General features: G+C 41.9%; 1 long non-coding RNA gene across 1 annotated transcript in view; it reads right to left on the minus strand.

Moving 5' to 3' along the window:
• Positions 1 to 13,732, minus strand: part of LOC149068451 (uncharacterized) — a 128,721-nt gene that overhangs the window by 69,181 nt on the left and 45,808 nt on the right. Inside the window, exon 2 of the long non-coding RNA XR_016195195.1 lies at positions 10,114 to 10,269. This is a non-coding gene — a long non-coding RNA (uncharacterized LOC149068451). The remainder of the gene's footprint in view (positions 1 to 10,113; positions 10,270 to 13,732) is intronic.

Here is a 13,732-nt window from a genome sequence, read left to right on the forward strand (position 1 = left end):
ATAGTTAGAAAATCTGGTGGCAGATGGCAGCACTACACATAACAAGCATTAAGGAGAAACAACAAAAATTTCACGTCAGGTTTCACTACACGTACACGCACATTCCCGCATGTACTGATTCTTTGGTTCCGCGGGGGGGGGCGGGGTGCATGTGTGGTGTAGTAGTAGTAGGTAGGGCCTCCAAAAAAATGGCTCGGGGATCCATGATGTTCTTAAGTCAGCCACCTCGTTGGGCAATTTGCCTGTTGTGGCGTTGTATTTGTTGTATTGTAAGTAAACCGTGTATGTCAGTGATACTCAACGTGGGCGTTAACACCCCCCTGGGGGCGGTAGAAGTTACGGGTATTAAATAGGATCCTATGGGTTAGATTGCGTTGGGGGAGGCGATGGGAGAAAAACATTTCTGAAGAAGGGGGCGATGTGGGGGGGACAAAAAAGATTGGGAAACTATGGTGCATGGGGACCTGCTGCACTCTGCCGTTGCTGGATTTGTGACTCGCCTGCAATGTGTTATTCCTCGTGACGGTGGTCACGTGGAACACATACTGCTGTAATAAACGATTTGGAGGCATTCTGTTCGTTATTTATGGTTCGTTATTCGTATATCTTTTCTTTCACTTGCGTACGTCAGCGCCACCTATCGTCTGTTTTTTAGTCTTTTTTTCCCCCCGTCTTAAAAAAAATCCCCGTGACCTCTAGTGATGCTAACCCTACAAACCGTTTTTTATTTCGCTTATTTTTCCGGTTTCTATGAATTTTTAAAGTTTCTACGGACTTTTCGCCCACCCTGTATAACATGAATGCAAGGTATTAATTCCTTGTGTTCTGTATTCATCTTGTGCAAATAAATCTATCATCACCTACCACGTGATTCAAGGCGCAAAATACCTATTCAAATCAAAACTAGCAGCTATAACACGGCCCCTACCTCAATTATTTTGGAATTTTTTTTTTTGGGGACTGAGACTTGATTTAGGATCGTTTATGAAAATTTCGAAAACGATAAGAAAACTGTTGGGAACTCCGATGTGTTAACTGAATTCCTCTCGGCCGTAATGACCGGGGGGCCCCCCAAATGACATGCACGGGGTTTCCGTAATCTGAGTAATGCCACGTCTTTAATAAAGAGAGAGGAGGTGCGTTAGTTGTCTCTAAATATAGCTTCGGGAGCTGTCATCTTGAAAAGGTAGTCGCGAGGTTGAAGCTGATGATGGAAGGAGCGCCATCTTTCCTCTCGTTAACACGTCATTTTTAATGCATCCTCGAAATCGAATTAAGGCCTTTGCGTCACACACAACCCTCTCCCCCCTTCTCCTGAGCTGCAGGTGTGACAGTTTGCACGTTCTTGCCACTATCTCGAGAAAAGACCCACGATTAATGTCTGGAATCGCGATGGAGAGTTATCGGATGATTCCTTTGAAACACTCCGATATTTTGTCAAAAAAAGCAGATGCCATCGCCACCTTCGAAGGGGTTTCATACCTTTTTAACATAGTTTCACTATGTTCTAGTAGAGATATCATTAAAAATAACTACTTAACCATTGATTTATTTCAAATTGTTTACACACATATTTTTGATTATACGTTTATATACTATCATATGTCAGATTAAAGTTTTACATATCTATATAATACTCGATTTTTTTTGTAAATTTTCAAAAAAAATGCATTTAAAGCTTGATAAAATAGCATGATATCAATGTAATTGAATTATTAACATATAACATTAATAATAGCCGATTGCTTAGAAGAACCTCTGCGACCGATTTGGGAGTTATTTATAGTACCAATTTTAACTTTGCCGATCACATTAAAAATCTTTGCTCTGTGTCATATAAAAAACTTGGTTTTTCTTAAAAGAATGTCGAGAGATTTCAAGGATAGTAATACGTTAATATCCCTTTTTAATACGCTTATAAGATCCAAACTTGAATATGCTTCAATTATCTGGAACCCATTTCACGCTTTGCCATATTATGAGTCTTGAAATTATTCAAAACAATTTTTCTAAGGTATTTATATTTCAAAAAACATGGTCCTTATAACAATATTCTATCTGCCACTCGTCTACGAAACAGTTTCAATGTCAATAGCTTATAAAAACGCAGAGAGTACTTGCTCGTTATTTTGTTCAAGAAACTGTTGACTAACCAAATTGATTGTATACCAATTCTTAATGAAATCTGTTTCAATATTAAGTGTCACAATACAAGATCTAATTGTTTATTTGCCATCAAATCATATAATACTAATATTGGTAATTTCTGTGCTGTAAACAGATTTTCCGAATTTTATAATGCGCTTCCTCAACACCTGGATATTTTTCATTCGTCTGTTACCGACTTTAGAAGATTTTTGCTGTGATTACGTTGTATATATCTTTGTATAGAATTTTTGTATTTTGCGTAATTCTTTGTTACTTTTTATTTGTCTTTTGTGTACTTTATCATGTCGCTTTTTCTATTCTGTGCAAATTTTTATTTTTACTGCAAGCTGTAATTGGGTTTAAACCTGTAGCTTTGAATGGTGTCACTATCCCGGATGCAACTAGGGTCACCGACTTGGGAATTCTCATTGACGAGCGGCTTAGGTTTTCTGAACATTGTTCAGCGGTGGTCAAAAAAGCGAATAGAATGCTCGGTCTCATTTTCAAAAAGGACTCTTCGCGTTCTCCTAAAGTCATTCTTCCGCTTTTCCGAGGCTTAGTTCGTCCTGGACTGGAGTATGCTGTAAGGTTTTGGAGACCATAACCTACAGAGGGACATAGACTTGGTTGAATGGGGTGCAGAGAAGAGCTACGCGTGTCCTTATTGGCACACGGGGCTTGAGTTATGAAGAGAGACTTCATTTTTTGAATATGTTTACATTGGATGAACGCAGGTGTCGAGGAGATATGATCGAAGCGTTCAAAATTTTCAATGGGATGGATAGGATGGACCATGAACTTTTAGTACACCGCCAATCGACTGCTTTTACAAGGGGACACCAGTATCGATTGGTGAGGGACAATGCAAGGCTATGGTGTCGCAGGGAATTTTTCTCGAATAGGGTTGTTAATAATTGGAATAGCTTACTCCCTGAGGTAGTAAATTGTAACACAATTGACACGTTTGAAAAGAAATACGATAAACATGTTGGGGTAAATCGAGAAGCTCTATTCATTCTTAGAATAAGACAGCCATAAGTATTCTTTATGGGCATTTTATAATATTTTATCATGTGTATATATTGTTTATAATTTGTGTGTTGATGTATTTTGAAATATATGACAACCATATTTTTATGGGCATCTTTTTATCAGCCACCTCGTTGGGCATTTTGTCTGTTGTGGCGTTGTATTTGTATTTGTACTTTGTTTTATAAATAAATAAATAAATAAATAAAAATAAATAAAATGGATTCGAAATACAAAGGAAGCTGTTAAGTTCGTGAAATGCGGCAAAAGTCAATGGAATCTCAATCTTTTGCTTCGTTTCATGAAATGAATAGTTTCCCTTTTATTTTTCGGACCAATTTTTTACATTTTTATTCAATTACATTGATGTAATGCTATTTTATAATGCGGGCGCAAAGCTGGTTTTAAATGCATATTTTAGAAAATTTGTAAAACATTATAAAATTTAACATGTCCTTAATACTTAGTGATATAGAATAGCATATGCAGACAAAAATAATTGAAATAAAATCCATGTTTATGTAAGTAGTGTTTTTAATGATATTTCTCTACTAGAATATAGTTTTTCACCATCTTAATAGGTATGAAGCCCATTAAAACATGCGACGCATACTTCCAAGATGTCAGTGACATTTTTCAACATGATGTTTTTTTCTAACCCCTTTGCTTGATTGAAATGACAAAAAGCAAGTCGTAAAAAACCTGAAAAAATGGCAAAAAACGCGAACCACATCTGGCTCATACTATATTTGCGCCTCGAAGTCGGAAAAACTGCAAAAAAATAATAATAATACAATAGAACCCCTTCACACGGTCACCCTTCTTTTATGGCCCCTTGTATAGTACAAGTCTGAATTTAAAACCCTTGATTAACGGCCACCCCCTTTTTTTACGAACGAATTTTTTGTCAAGTCTGTGTCTACAAAAGAGACATTTTATTGTAAGTCACCCAATTCACATACACGCTCCAAAATTGGGAAATCCATTTGCACTTCAGAGTGAAAAACCACAAAAAAAAATTCAGAACACCAGGCCTCAGGCAAACTGCTTTTTCTGCCCTCCCCCCATTGCTAGAAATACCCGCCTGCCGATTTACATGCTTATTATCGAAATTTCCTACAATATCTCGTTTTACTGAGGACTTTTCGGCGCTGGAGCCGTCCCAACCCTTCTTCAGCCTCCGAAAGAAATTGCGAACCATCCAGGTGAAACTGTACAGGGAGGCCTATAAGTGCTAATGCGGCCTTTATCTCATCAATCGCCCATCGTAGAGGTATGATTCCAGTTTAAAAAAGATAGAAAGTTGTCATCCCCTGTCTTTTCTGAGCACTCTCCCCCCTGAAAAAGAAATCCCATGTTTTTAACTGAAATATTCACCGAGATATTTTAATTCAAAAAGCAGAGAAAAGACATCGTAAACGGAAGAAAAGAGATTTCTCCGTTAGTTTTCGCTGTTACTTCCAAACTTTTCTTTTTTTTTGAATTGAATTACACTCATTGCCATAAAAATTTGCGCACCCAGAAGAAGTCGCCAAAATGAAACGAAATTTTACACATGTAAGTACTACGTTGATAGAAGTAAGTGATTAGAAAATCCAAGAAAAAGGACCATTTATTGCAGAAAAAAGTACAGATGAACAGAAGTTTTAGTACTCTCTTCGACCCCCCTCTAGCGTGAATGCACGATGCGATACGAGCGGGCATTGAGGCATGCAAGTTCCGTATGATGTCCTGAGACATCTCGTTCCACAGTTGCTGTAAATGCGCCTCTAGTTCGACCAACCTCGTAGGGTGTCCAACTTGCCGTCCCAAATGATCCCAGATATGCTCGATTGGTGAAAAATCTGGGGATAGAGCAGGCCAGGGAAGGGTGGGAATGTGGCGGAGGCAGTCTTGTGACATCCTTGCTGTGTGTGGCCTAGCATTGTCTTGTTGAAAAATGGCTCCTGGGAGCCCTGCCATGAGTGGCAACACATGTGGCTGAAGGATGTTATGGACGTACCGCTGGGCTGTCATTGTGCCATGGATCAATATTAGGGGGGTGACCGCGTATCGTAAGCAATGGTATCCCATACCATGACGCCAGCTGTGGGAGCGGTGTGTCGCTGTAAAGCGAAGGCAGGATTGAAGCGTTCACCACGGGGCCTCCACACACGAACACGATTGTCATCACTGCTCAAGTTGAATCTCGATTCGTCGCTGAAGACGACCTGGTTCCATTCCGTTGCAGTCCAATCCCGTCGTGCTCGACACCACTCCAAACGGAGGCGTTGGTGGGTGGGTGTCATTGACAGCACACGTAATGGGCGCCGCGATACCAGATTTCCTTCAGCCTGGCGCCTTGCGATGGTTCGGGAAGACACAGGGGCCCGTAGTGAAGCTGCTGCCTGTGTCTGGATAGCGGCCAATGAGGCAGTTGGCTCTACGCGTGCGTTTCGGATGATGTGACAGTCTTCTCGACGACTGGTCTGTCGAGGGCGTCCTGAACCTGGTCGCCATGTAAATGACGTCTCTTCTGTCCACTGGTCCCAACACCTCCTCACAGTAAAATCAGAACGGCCTAGTTGACGAGCTACTCGCCGAGCTGACCAGCCAGCTTCCATCATCCCGATGATTCTTCCCCTATCGAACTCTGACAACCGCTCATATGGTCTTCGACGGCGGCGTAACGGCATGTCTACCTCAGCATTTCCATTGCAAACGATTAAATACACTCCAGCAAGCTCTGCTTACCTGTTTTATACTCCAAGGAGAACGAAGTTCAACGCCCTCTAGTGGCATTACGCAATGCGCAATCACGCTGCATTTCTAATCATTTGCATATCTGCCCGACATGTACCTTCAGGCCAACTTTCGTTTCGATCCCACAATTAGTTCTTGGTGCGCAAATTTTTATGGCAATGAGTGTATCTTAATGAATATTGCAGTTAAAACATGGGATTTTTTTTCGACGCTGTATTTTCACTCTCATCACTGGTACAGTGTAGTTTTTGAACAAATTTTGAGAGTCTTTTAAATCGGAACCATACCATACCTACGAGATAGGTAAAGGAAGCAGTAGCACTTGGAAAACATCCTATATCAGGAATTCTTAGCTTGTTTCACCCGCGACTCAAAATCACCAACAGAATTAGCTTCGCCACCCCCTGGACTGTTTGTTTCCCGAAATTAGTGAAACCAGCGACCCAATAAGCGCATTTATAAAAGGACCGCCAATGGATTTTTACGACTCGTCTAGGAAGCTGCTGTGAATCACGTTTGTGAGTCGTGATGCACAGCTGAAGAATCTCTGGCTGCAAGTGGATTTCAACGACCCATCGCGGAAGCCCCCGAAAAGCAAGTTTGGAACGTGACCCATAGCTCAAGATCCTCTGGCTGTAAGTGGATTTGAACTACCTTTCTTGGAAGCTTCTGTGTATAATGTTTGGTGTTCGTGAGCAATAGCTTAAAAATCCGTGGTTGTAAATGGATTCGTACGACCCATTTCGAAAGTCCCTGTGAATCAAGTTTGGATCGTAACCCATATCTCAAGACTCTCTGGATGTAAGTGGATTTGAACGACCTTTCTTGGAAGCCCCTGTGAATCAGGTTGGGTTCGTGAGCCATAGCTTAAAAATCCCTGGCTGTAAATGAATTCGTACGACCCATTTCGAAAGTCCCTGTGAATCAAGTTTGGATCGTAACCCATATCTCAAGACTCTCTGGATGTAAGTGGATTTGAACGACCTTTCTTGGAAGCCCCTGTGAATCATGTTTGGTTCGTGAGCCATGTGAACAACCTTTATTGGAAGTCCCCGTGAATCATGTTTGGGCCGCTACGGTGGTCGAGTGGTCATAGTGGCGGACTCACATCGCGAGGACCCGGGTTCGAACCCCACCGTCGCCATAGTGGTGGTCGGCTGAAGTTGGTTTTCTGTGGTTTCAAACTTCAAGGCGCGAATGCGAGCCGATCTCCCCGTTAAAAAGCCTCACCACAGAGAGCAACAGACCTACAAACAGCAAAAAATGTAATTCAGTCATAACACATCACTCACTCCACTTCTGAGGTATAGATGGCAGCACTGAAAAATCATACACAACACTAGATACGCACTCAAACTGTTAGGTACACACACTTACACTTCCGGCACAACTCACTAGGCAGTAAATTGCCTATGGCGATAGACCTGAGTTGTGCTCGGTTTGAGAAAAGAGAAAAGAAAAGAATCACGTTTGGTTCGTGAATCATGTTTGGTTCGTGAGCCAAAGCTCAAAAATTCGTAGCTGCAAGTGGATTTGAACGACCCGTCTTGAAAGCTCCCTGGATTGCGGCCCATTGGTTAAGAACCCCCTACCCCAAATAATCTTTTTCTCGCCAAGCATTAAACTTGGCGAATGTTTTCTTATTATTTTCTCTTAGTCACAAAACAAAAACAAAAAACAATTTCACGAAACGTTTTAAAATTAAAAACGGGACGAGGCTCGGACGAATTTACATACGAAAGAGGAGACATAATTAAATTATACGTGGAAGGGGGAAAAATTCCTTTCTTATTTTTTGTCAAATATTTCAAGAACATTCTATAATCATTTTTTTTTTTTTTTTGGCTTAAAGCAAGAAAACAGGGAAAACAATTTTTTCAAACAAAGGAGAAAGAATCCGATGCCATTAAAATTTTCAAAAGAATTTTGAAAAAGAGGGAAAAAAAACAATTTTCATTTATTTTTGTTCTCCGGTTTATGACGTCAGACATTTTTTGTCATTTCCGTCATGAATAAAAATGCGGAAAATACCCGGATGTGTATAATATGATTTTTTTCCCCCCTTCTATTTTTTTGCGTATGTATCGTATGTTATTGGAATCGGAACATCGATTTTTCTGTTCTGATCTGACATTACGAAATGTGTAAGATCATGTGAGCGTTATGAGCTTTGAATGCCGAACCCCTTATGTGTACGGCTTTGACTAAGGGAATTTCCGGGATATTCCGGGGTTGTGGCCAGTGCTGTCTTAACGCATGGGCCCGGGGGGAGGGCCTCGCAGGAATGAGATCTGGTTGATATTTTCTAAGATTTAAAGGGTAAAAAGGCTCAGAAAAACCACTTGTCCCGGGGGCCCACGATGCTCTTAAGACGGCCCAGGTTGTGGTAGTGCCTCCTAGAGATGAACTACACACACACACAAGTAGTCCATCTCTCTTTCCTCATTCAGAGCCGAAGATTACGCTGCTCGTAAATATTGCCAGTATCATCGTTGTGCGGAAAAGAAACGATCGCGCTCAGAATTGGCGATTTCTGTGCCCCCCGGCGTCCAATCACCATGCGGTATTTGTGAGCCAACCAAGAAGATTCTACGCCAAAATAAGAAGAAACGAAATAGGATGCTGTGTTTTGGCACGAGGCAAACTTGCTAGGTAGTCTGAATGACGTTCATGACAAACACTGCAGAGGCCTTCTATCTCTAGGAGGTGCTGGTTGTGGGCGGTCAGTGTATCGAAAGCGCACAGACCAGGGGACGCACGGCCACTTGTGCACGTCGTGAAAACTTACAACGGATAATGCAGGGTGAATGTAACCTGTTGTGCTGAATAAAACGTGGGGGGGGGGGATAGTGGAACATGGAACATACCCTACCAACCGTGCCCTATCTCGAACCGTTTTGAATGACTTACACAAAACTAGACACAGAAAGAGCACAGAAAAAATCCTATAATATGACACTATTTTCATCAGAAATATGTTTAGTTTCTTGGTGAACTCCACAAGCGCATTGAAATTCAAAATCGAATTGTCGCAAAAAATTTTGATTTCCAAATTTGCAAACACTCTTCCAGCCGGAATCGATCAAATTTACCAAAAACTTGTAAATTGCACAAGCTTTTGAAAGAGTCTATAACAAACCATCTCTCTCGGTGATCTAGAGTTCAGTAAAAATTCAGCTTTTTGTTCGCAATGCATCACTGAAATCAACGTTTGTCAAAAGTAGATTTTGGCGATAATTCGATTTTGGTAACAAAGAGGGTGATGGTGATGATGATGGTAGCGGTGTTATAACAATGATAGTGGTAGTGGTGAAAGATGGTTGTAAATGATAATTTTTGTTGGGGGGAGGGGGGGGGGGGAGGATACGATGGTGATGATATATATAGCGGTATAATGATGACAATGATGCTGGTAGTGGGTTATAACGATGATGATATTAGGGGGGAGGGGATAATGATCTTTGCTTTTTTTCGTTTTTTGGAAATGAATGATAACGTTGACGATGGTGGAAATGAGTGCGCTGTGATTTGTGATTATACATAGTGATGTTATTGAGTGATATCGATGGTGATGACTATGTAGTGGCAATAGTGATGATGGTGTTGGGTGATAACAGAGATAATGGTAATTATAATGGCAGTGGTTAGTGATCATGATAATGGTGGGGTGATAATAGAGATAACGGTAGCAGTGGGTAGTAACTGATGATCATTATCATGGTCTTCTTGGGGGGGGGGGGGTATCCATCGTTTTAAACTATAGTCACAATTTTCGGATAGGAGATCGACACAAATTAATAAAAAACCTGAATTGAACCAATTCGTATCCACAAAAATTGTGACTATAGTTTGATCCATGTCGATGAATACCACCCTTTGTGGGTGATAACGATGGTGATCATGGCGATAGTGGGTGGATGGTAACGGCGTTGGTGATGACGGTGGGAGTGGAAGATAGTGGGGATGACGGTGGGAGTGGAAGATAGTGGTGATGACGGTGGGAGTGGAAGATAGTGGTGATGAAGATGGTACTGTGTGCGATTATGGTGTCGGTGGTGATAAAATACTGGCAATGATGGAGATGAAGTTTATAGTGATGGTGTGTGATGACACCTATATTACATTTATGGGGGCATCAAATCGATTCAACATTTCACATGTAAATGGAGTACATATACCTTATACAGTACATACCTGAAACTGGCCAATAAAACATGAAAGATGACCAGGAACAGGAGCTGAATCCGGTTCGTCACGCATATGCATATATATCCCGAACGAGGGCGCTAGTGAGGCACTGTCAGTGATATGTCTTCATGTTTGGTCCCCTCTTTTACATTTCTGCTAACACTGAAAAAGAAAAATTAAAACATGAATGAAAAAAAGCACTATAGTTCCAACATACACTACAATGCAGAAAAAAGCATCCGAACATCATGTATTATAGGCAATCTTGCCACACTTAATTTCTAAGTAGCGTCGGGATATTTTTGACAGTATGGCAGGGGGTCTCAAACTATGGGTAGTGATCCAAACTTGGGTCACAGGGGCTTCTGAGAGGGGTCGTACGAATCCACTTACAACCAGGAATTCTCGAACTATGAGTCACGACCCCAGATTTGATTCGTAGGGGCTTGAATGATGGGTCGTACAATTCCATTTAAAGTCATGGATTCTTAAGGTATGGGCCCAGACTTGATTCACAAGGGCTTCCGAAATGGGTCGTGTAAATTTACTCCTAGCCAGGAATTCTTGAACTATGCGTCACAACACAAACTTGATTCGAAAGGATTTTCCGAGATGGGTCGTATAAATTTACTCAGCCAGGGATTTTTGAGCTATGGTTAACGACCCAAACTAGGTTCACAGGAGCTTCCGAGATGGGTCGTGTAAATTTACTCCTAGCCAGGAATTCTTGAACTATGCGTCACAACACAAACTTGATTCGAAAGGATTTTCCGAGAATGGTCGTATAAATTTACTCAGCCAGGGATTTTTGAGCTATGGTTAACGACCCAAACTGGGTTCACAGGGGCTTCCGAGATGGGTCGGGTAAATTTACTCCTAGCCAGGAATTCTTGAACTATGCGTCACAACACAAACTTGATTCGAAAGGATTTTCCGAGATGGGTCGCATAAATTTACTCAGCCAGGGATTTTTGAGCTATGGTTAACGACCCAAACTAGGTTCACAGGGGCTTCCGAGATGGGTCGGGTAAATTTACTCCTAGCCAGGAATTCTTGAACTATGCGTCACAACACAAACTTGATTCGAAAGGATTTTCCGAGAATGGCCGTATAAATTTACTCAGCCAGGGATTTTTGAGCTATGGTTAACGACCCAAACTGGGTTCACAGGGGCTTCCGAGATGGGTCGGGTAAATTTACTCCTAGCCAGGAATTCTTGAACTATGCGTCACAACACAAACTTGATTCGAAAGGATTTTCCGAGAATGGTCGTATAAATTTACTCAGCCAGGGATTTTTGAGCTATGGTTAACGACCCAAACTGGGTTCACAGGGGCTTCCGAGATGGGTCGGGTAAATTTACTCCTAGGCAGGAATTCTTGAACTATGCGTCACAACACAAACTTGATTCGAAAGGATTTTCCGAGATGGGTCGTATAAATTTACTCGGCCAGGGATTTTTGAGCTATGGTTAACGACCCAAACTAGGTTCACAGGGGCTTCCGAGATGGGTCGGGTAAATTTACTCCTAGCCAGGAATTCTTGAACTATGCGTCACAACACAAACTTGATTCGAAAGGATTTTCCGAGATGGGTCGTATAAATTTACTCAGCCAGGGATTTTTGAGCTATGGTTAACGACCCAAACTAGGTTCACAGGAGCTTCCGAGATGGGTCGTGTAAATTTACTCCTAGCCAGGAATTCTTGAACTATGCGTCACAACACAAACTTGATTCGAAAGGATTTTCCGAGAATGGCCGTATAAATTTACTCAGCCAGGGATTTTTGAGCTATGGTTAACGACCCAAACTGGGTTCACAGGGGCTTCCGAGATGGGTCGGGTAAATTTACTCCTAGCCAGGAATTCTTGAACTATGCGTCACAACACAAACTTGATTCGAAAGGATTTTCCGAGAATGGTCGTATAAATTTACTCAGCCAGGGATTTTTGAGCTATGGTTAACGACCCAAACTGGGTTCACAGGGGCTTCCGAGATGGGTCGGGTAAATTTACTCCTAGCCAGGAATTCTTGAACTATGCGTCACAACACAAACTTGATTCGAAAGGATTTTCCGAGATGGGTCGTATAAATTTACTCGGCCAGGGATTTTTGAGCTATGGTTAACGACCCAAACTAGGTTCACAGGGGCTTCCGAGATGGGTCGGGTAAATTTACTCCTAGCCAGGAATTCTTGAACTATGCGTCACAACACAAACTTGATTCGAAAGGATTTTCCGAGATGGGTCGTATAAATTTACTCGGCCAGGGATTTTTGAGCTATGGTTAACGACCCAAACTAGGTTCACAGGGGCTTCCGAGATGGGTCGGGTAAATTTACTCCTAGGCAGGAATTCTTGAACTATGCGTCACAACACAAACTTGATTCGAAAGGATTTTCCGAGATGGGTCGTATAAATTTACTCGGCCAGGGATTTTTGAGCTATGGTTAACGACCCAAACTAGGTTCACAGGGGCTTCCGAGATGGGTCGGGTAAATTTACTCCTAGCCAGGAATTCTTGAACTATGCGTCACAACACAAACTTGATTCGAAAGGATTTTCCGAGATGGGTCGTATAAATTTACTCAGCCAGGGATTTTTGAGCTATGGTTAACGACCCAAACTAGGTTCACAGGAGCTTCCGAGATGGGTCGTGTAAATTTACTCCTAGCCAGGAATTCTTGAACTATGCGTCACAACACAAACTTGATTCGAAAGGATTTTCCGAGAATGGCCGTATAAATTTACTCAGCCAGGGATTTTTGAGCTATGGTTAACGACCCAAACTGGGTTCACAGGGGCTTCCGAGATGGGTCGGGTAAATTTACTCCTAGCCAGGAATTCTTGAACTATGCGTCACAACACAAACTTGATTCGAAAGGATTTTCCGAGAATGGTCGTATAAATTTACTCAGCCAGGGATTTTTGAGCTATGGTTAACGACCCAAACTGGGTTCACAGGGGCTTCCGAGATGGGTCGGGTAAATTTACTCCTAGCCAGGAATTCTTGAACTATGCGTCACAACACAAACTTGATTCGAAAGGATTTTCCGAGATGGGTCGTATAAATTTACTCGGCCAGGGATTTTTGAGCTATGGTTAACGACCCAAACTAGGTTCACAGGGGCTTCCGAGATGGGTCGGGTAAATTTACTCCTAGCCAGGAATTCTTGAACTATGCGTCACAACACAAACTTGATTCGAAAGGATTTTCCGAGATGGGTCGTATAAATTTACTCGGCCAGGGATTTTTGAGCTATGGTTAACGACCCAAACTAGGTTCACAGGGGCTTCCGAGATGGGTCGGGTAAATTTACTCCTAGCCAGGAATTCTTGAACTATGCGTCACAACACAAACTTGATTCGAAAGGATTTTCCGAGAATGGTCGTATAAATTTACTCAGCCAGGGATTTTTGAGCTATGGTTAACGACCCAAACTGGGTTCGCAGGGGCTTCCGAAATGGGTCGTGTAAATTTACTCCTAGCCAGGAATTCTTGAACTATGCGTCACAACACAAACTTGATTCGAAAGGATTTTCCGAGAATGGTCGTATAAATTTACTCAGCCAGGGATTTTTGAGCTATGGTTAACGACCCAAACTGGGTTCACAGGGGCTTCCGA

Source organism: Pholcus phalangioides, unplaced genomic scaffold (assembly GCF_987345545.1).
Source record: "Pholcus phalangioides strain wild (caught in Gottingen) unplaced genomic scaffold, Ppha-v1.0 ptg000027l_1, whole genome shotgun sequence".
In the NCBI taxonomy this organism is placed as follows: domain Eukaryota; kingdom Metazoa; phylum Arthropoda; class Arachnida; order Araneae; family Pholcidae; genus Pholcus; species Pholcus phalangioides.